We start from the raw sequence: 7,245 nt of genomic DNA, 5'->3' as shown, positions 1-7,245 counted from the left end.
TTCCTTCCCCACTTCCCCTGTTTCCTTCCCCACTTCTCCTGTTCCCTTTCCACACTTCTCCTGTTTCCTTCCCCACTTGTTTCCTTCCACACTTCTCCTGTTTCCTTCTGCACTTGTTCCCTTCCCCACTTCTCCTGTTTCCTTCCACACTTCTCCTGTTTCCTTCCCCACTTCTCCTGTTCCCTTCCCCACATCTCCTGTTTCCTTCCCCACTTCCCCTGTTCCTCTGTCCTCTTCTCTATTACTTCCCTCTTCCCTCTCTCCTCTCCGCCCCTCTATCCTCCCCTACTACCCCTTTGTCTTCCTCTCACATCCCCTCTGTCCTCCTCTGTCCCCCTCTCCCTTCCCTGGTCCTTCTCTTAGGTCTTATCTTAGGTTTGTCTAGCGTATTTGCACAGATTCGACTGAGATTGAAACGTGCTATGTTTAAGTCTTCGAGGATGTTCTGCAATGCTTTGGGCTGTCATCGCTCTTATGTATGTTCCTTTAACCAAAGTGTTGCCAATGAATAAATATTGAATAACTATAACTATTGAATGTAGAGAAATAAATCCGGGGTCCGTTCTTGCCCTGACAGGGCCTCGGGGCAGAGGATGACACCGTGTAAAGTAAAGTCTCATTTCTGGGGCAGTCTGACATGCGGCGAGTCTCTATCACTCACCCAGCTCTCAATAACCTTGAGCTCATATTTCTCTGCTGGTGATTTAAGGCCTCCGAGCTCCAGCGAGAGCCGTGGCTCTGCTCCGCCGTGCCGGGCGAGACGCGCCCGCCGCCTGCCTTATTTATTTCACCACGGCTACAAGGCACTCGGTGACACATGGGCACAGGCCAATGCCCCATTCATCTCTGGGTTAAATATGTGTCAGCCAGATCAGGTTTGAGGCTGAGCAACCAGGTGAGGGATGTTCCAGACCGGCCGCACTGCGCCCATCAATCAGCCTGCTTGTCGCCCGCGGGGGGCGGGACAAGTTTTGCTTGTTGTGCGTTTCGTGTCGATTATGCCGTCATGCTGATTCATGGGTCACGTCCACGTGTCAGAGGCTCCGAGAGCTCCATCAGCCTGGCACTCTGAAGGGCATTTTCATTACCCAAATCTGAGGAGGGCAGAGATCTGAATCGTAGAGACAAAACACTCCTGTTACCACACTGATCCAGAGGACGTCGCCATCCATTTTGTGGGTCAAATCACAGTTAAGTCTGTTATGATAGTGGAGCATTATTCACACATTTGAATGATATAACTTTATTTAAATTAGCTTATGTCCAGTGTTCAACACATTGCACTGTGACGCACTGTGTAAATCTGTCTGCCACTTTTTTTTTCTCCCAAACATCATCGTTCATTTTTCATTCGATCATTTCAACCCTGCGAAGACTGTTGGTCACATTATTTTAGCACACAGAGTGTTTTTATTTATTTATGTTCTTCTGAAGCTGTAATATTTGAACCAGATAATATCCATATTTGTTGGATGCTGTATCAACACATGTGAATTAATTTTGGGCACAAATTAAAAAAATATTACATATACACAAAACCTGAACTAAAAGACCAAGTAAACATGCTTATGTTTTGATATTGCTATAACATTTCCGTCACATGCTGACGTGTGCCGTGTGTGAGAGGGTGGTCCGTTGGTCACCCCCCCCACTATGCTATCTGGAAAACGCAAACACTAACCCTCTTCATTAAAACTAGATCACCTGTCATAAGAACCTAACAGGATGTGAGCATCTCCTACCTGACAAAATCTCACAAGTACACAAAAAACACTGTTTGAAATCTAAATAAATAAATAAACAAGCAAACAAAAGAAGCATACTCTAATTGCCCATTATGTAGTTAATGTAATCTATTTATGGACATACTTTTTTTTCTTTAAAATCACATCACAACCCCCTCTGTAAAGATCTTTAATGCTCCATCTGTTTTCTATTGGCAGCTACACATCGTCTATAGAGTCATTAAGATTTGTACCACAGTTAAGAGTACCAGCATTCTGTACATGGCACAAAAACTGTTTCTGCCAAACAAGATCCCAGATGATACTCGTTTACTTACCAACACTAATTATAATGCAGCATGTAGCACCAAGCCCTCCCTCATAATTACTACATTCTGTGGGTGCTTGCGATGCCTACACTACACAGCTACTCTATAGATCTGCATGTAAAAACCCAGCATAAATATGCATACAGCCCTAAACTGAAGGAGGACAAACACAGAATAAATGTATTTCTGATGAGCTAGTCCATGGAGATGCTGTAGGAAGATCTGTCGTATGAAACTAGAATGTTTTCTGAAGTACAGAAGTGTACTATGGGATTTCTTCACACATGGTTTGATCACAATGTGCACAAGAAATTAAAGAGGTTTTAACTAGCAATCAAAACATATAGTATAGGTTCTTATTCAGAGTAGGAAATCCTTGGCCAGTGGGATAATGGCTGTGTAGTGAGCACAGCTGTTCATTTGTTGGTAGTTTGGAATAAAGCTTCTGGTTGTGCTGTTGGCTCGAGGTGCCCCTGCCACACACTGAATTATTCATTGAATGTGTTCAGAGTAATTACCATAAACCTGGCTCGATTTTCAGTTCAGTTACCAGCTATCCCATAGGAAGCTCCTGTAAACTAGCAGTCTGGCCGTGTCGGTAGAGAGGGAACACTGGTTTACCGTGTCTTTTTTATCCCAGAAACGTTCAGAGAATAATTCAGCTCAGTTACGTCTTCCTCGAGTTGTTCACTACTACAACATCTTTGTGCGACAGAGGCAGCTACGGGCAGGGCGTTCAGCAGAGGCAGTTATGGGCAGGGCATTCAGCAGAGGCAGTTATGGGCAGGGCGTTCAGCAGAGGCAGCTACGGGCAGGGCATTCAGCAGAGGCAGTTATGGGCAGGGCGTTCAGCAGAGGCAGCTACGGGCAGGGCATTCAGCAGAGGCAGTTATGGGCAGGGCGTTCAGCAGAGGCAGTTATGGGCAGGGCGTTCAGCAGAGGCAGCTACGGGCAGGGCGTTCAGCAGAGGCAGCTGCGGGCAGGGCGTTCAGCAGAGGCAGCTACGGGCAGGGCATTCAGCAGAGGCAGCTACGGGCAGGGCATTCAGCAGAGGCAGTTATGGGCAGGGCGTTCAGCAGAGGCAGTTATGGGCAGGGCGTTCAGCAGAGGCAGTTATGGGCAGCTCATTCAGCAGAAGCAGCTACAGGTAGCTACAGGTTTTAAACCAACATTCCTAGCTAACCCACAAAATATCGACACAAAACTATTTTGCTAATTCTTTCTAAAACCAGTAGTGAGTATAATAGGTATAACAATCAGAATATGTATCTAAGGCAAATTAGTGTTTAAATGCATTTAAACTTTAAAATGTCTTCCACAAATTAAGGCACATTTAAACATTGTCGGAACATTTAAACATTGTCGGAACATTTAAACATTTGATTGTTTTGCTGTAATTCTGCACTAACATGAATTCACAATTAAATCAAGTCAGCGTCAACAATCTGCATGGGGAATCTACGGTCATTTCATCTGGGACAGCTGGACATCTTCTGCGTGATGCTGGGTATTGACTGGAGCCGTGCGTAATTAAGTCAGCGGGCATGTATTGACTCAGCGCCGCCAATGTGCTGACCCATCACCGTGGAAATGAAGATTTGGCAGTGTTTGGCACTTCTCCCCAGCCCTGAAAATTAACCACTACGCCAGTCCATCAGGAATTACACCAGATTCATTTCACCATTGTGTCACATATATTATAATATATTATAAAATCCAACTTTTACAGTGGTAGTTTCAAATTCTGACAAAATGCAAAGCTCTGTGTTCTAGAGGACAGTGTCACTTAGAACGATTTTGCCACAGTCTGCATTTAGGAAGGCACCCGAGGTCATTTCTAAGATAATTAATGTCTGGGAAGGATAAGCTTTGATTTCATGGATTCGGTCAGTTGGGCTGTATTGATGAGCTACACAGCAATACAGGCCTTCATTTGGTATGCAGAGTCTAAAAGCTTATTGAACACATTTACTGTTTTAAACCCATTTAACACTGTGAACATGTTCACTGGAGCATCTGAGCAATAGACAAATAGACATCACAAGCATTTCACAAAGATTAATGGGAACTGAAATGTCTTAAAAGCAGAAAATACCTACGTTGCTGCTGATATATGTAAGCAATGCCAAAACTATTTCTATCTTTCAGTATTGCCATATCATTGGACAGGAGAGATGTGCTGGTTTGATATGATGAGGCGGAGTGTAACACAACACACTGTGAGAAAAGGCAGCCAATCAACCAAAGACACGAGCAGCATGTCATCACACCCATCAAAGTCCACTCAGAGAGCCAGGACAGGCGTCTCAGGAGCAGAGAAGTGCAGAGACGAGCATGAGCTCAGCAGGCCAGAGCCCTCCCTCACCTCCCAGAACCCTCCCTCACCTCCCATAACCCCCTCCCTCACCTCCCAGAACCCTCTCTCACCTCCCATAACCCCCTCCCTCACCTCCCAGAACCCTCCCTCACCTCCCATAACCCCCTCCCTCACCTCCCAGAGCCCTCTCTCACCTCTCAGAACCTTACCTCACCTCCCAGAGCCCTCCCTCACCTCTCAGAACCCTCCCTCACCTCCCAGAACCCTCCCTCACCTCCCATAACCCCCTCCCTCACCTCCCAGAGCCCTCTCTCACCTCTCAGAACCTTACCTCACCTCCCAGAGCCCTCCCTCACCTCTCAGAACCTTACCTCACCTCCCAAAGCCCTCTCCCTCACCTCCCAGAACCCTCCCTCACCTCCCAGAACCCTCTCTCACCTCCCATAACCCCCTCCCTCACCTCCCAGAACCCTCTCTCACCTCCCATAACCCCCTCCCTCACCTCCCAGAGCCCTCTCCATCACCTCCCATAACCCCCCCCCTCACCTCCCAGAACCCTCTCTCACCTCACATAACCCCCTCCCTCACCTCCCAGAACCCTCTCTCACCTCCCAGAACCCTCCCTCACCTCCCAGAACCCTCTCTCACCTCACATAACCCCCTCCCTCACCTCCCAGAACCCTCTCTCACCGCCCAGAACCCTCTCTCACCTCACATAACCCCCTCCCTCACCTCCCAGAGCCCTCTCCCTCACCTCCCAGAACCCTCCATCACATCCCAGAGCCCTCCCTCACCTCCCAGAGCCCTCTCCCTCACCTCCCAGAGCCCTCTCCCTCACCTCCCAGAACCCTCCATCACATCCCAGAACCCTCCATCACCTCCCAGAACCCACTCCCTCACATCCCAGCCTGTCTGCTGAGGCCCGAGCCAAGTGTTTACTCAAACTGAAAGGAGGGCTAAGTCTTTAACATTAAACACAAAGTATTCAAACTGAAAGGAGGAACAACATGGATGGTGACATTATGTAGAAGATAATGAATAATCGCAGGCACAATATTACTGCTTTAACAAAAAAGATAATAATTAGAACTATTAATCAGCGACTAATCTCGCTCTCGTTTCCTTCTCCTTCTGTCCTGATGTTTTTGTCCAGGTATTACCAGCTTGTGATTCTGTAAGGTCAGGAAAATGAAAAAACAGCCAAGAGTTTTGGTGCAGACTGTGATTATGTGCAGGGCTGCACACCTCAGTCCCTGGAGTGAAGGACCTCACAAGAGACATACTGGCATGCTGTGGACACCACGGACTGATACTAATACCCTCCTTCTCTATTCATGACCTTCAGCCACAATCATAATCCAGGACCTTGCAAATAATTACATTTTCACACACACACACACACACACACACACACACACACACACACACACACACACACACAAACACACACACACATACATTTGCAAGTGTTCTTGTCCTGCAAGTTGAGTTTCTCCTACTGAAATAGCTCTGGGCAGCTCCTGGGTCGAGGTTTATTGGATATTTAATTGTAATGATATTTATTTTTTAAATATTCTCTCATGAATTTCTTTTTCCACATGCCTCTACATTATGGTGCTCCAGCTATTTTGCCCTTGAGGCCAACATACAGAAAAAATGTAAATCTGGATGAGAGGCAGGAAGCCCTGAACACATTTGGCTGTAATATGGATCTGTGTGGAGAAAAATACAGTCAAAATAAAAAAAGAAATATGGGACTTTCATTTGATTGATTTAGGTGATCCACCCCTCCAGTGATGATCTGTACCTGTACAGTAGGTTGAAGCTGCAGGACTCCCCACGCCTCCCATCGTCCGGGGCATCAGTCAATGCAGCTGCAGCCTTCAAGAGCTAAGGGAAGCCATCACAATGGAAGTTGAGTATAAGTGAACCTGACTGCAGAGGTGAAGGTCAGTTAGACCTCTTCTCCCCCACAAAGTCTCCTCAAAGACAGGGAGATATAGCCCTGGCCTCACCTCCGTTACAGACTACCCAGCAGCCCGTGCAGAGGGAGGAGCCGTGGCCTAATCACATTTGGGAATATTCAGCATGCCTAAAAACTACATTAGCACTCAACCTGCAGTGGTAATTACATCACTAGGTTAATATCTGCATTCAGTCTCCCCTAATCCAATTCACCAGTGAGCAGGAGAGCGTAGCCGTTAAAGCCCTTTGATTGGGTTAGGTGCTATCATTTTCAGCAATTCGGCAAGATTTCAGCAGAGTTAAACGGGTGATTCGCTCACCTGCCAGGCCCCCGAGGAAATAAAAACCAAATCAAACATGACGAGAGAAACAAAAGAACCAGAAAGGCATCAAAATAAAGCATCAATCAAAAGAAGCCACGCTTCCCCTCATATTCACAACCTTTCACTCTCAGCCACTCAAAACGCATCTACATTCTTATAACACAGAGTTCATGCACTGACTGATATTAGAATGCACTCCGAAGACGTTGATTACAAACGGTTAGGGGTTGGATTACAGAAGGGCTACGTAAATAAATATTAAACACTTTTGAATAGAAACATTAACTGTTTAATTACATTGTGTGGCACTTTCTGATACAGCAGTGTGAGCGAGACCATGACAAGGTCTTTAGTCTCAAAGTACCAGAAATTAAGGAAGTTCCACGAAACAATGTCCAAAGGAGCAGAATCTATATTTCTATTCCAGGTACATATTACAGCTTTGGTTGCACATTTAGCACTATAACACATGCTGTTATCAAGAGTGATCTGCATATTTATCAGTATAACGCATGTTCTTTGCCCTCTCATCCAGGAATAAGTGGGCTGGTATATTCAGATTGTGAAGGGACATTTAATCTGTATTA

The sequence above is a fragment of the Brachyhypopomus gauderio genome, chromosome 17 (assembly GCF_052324685.1).
Source record: "Brachyhypopomus gauderio isolate BG-103 chromosome 17, BGAUD_0.2, whole genome shotgun sequence".
Lineage (NCBI taxonomy): Eukaryota > Metazoa > Chordata > Actinopteri > Gymnotiformes > Hypopomidae > Brachyhypopomus > Brachyhypopomus gauderio.
Note: the sequence above shows the minus strand (reverse complement) of the source record.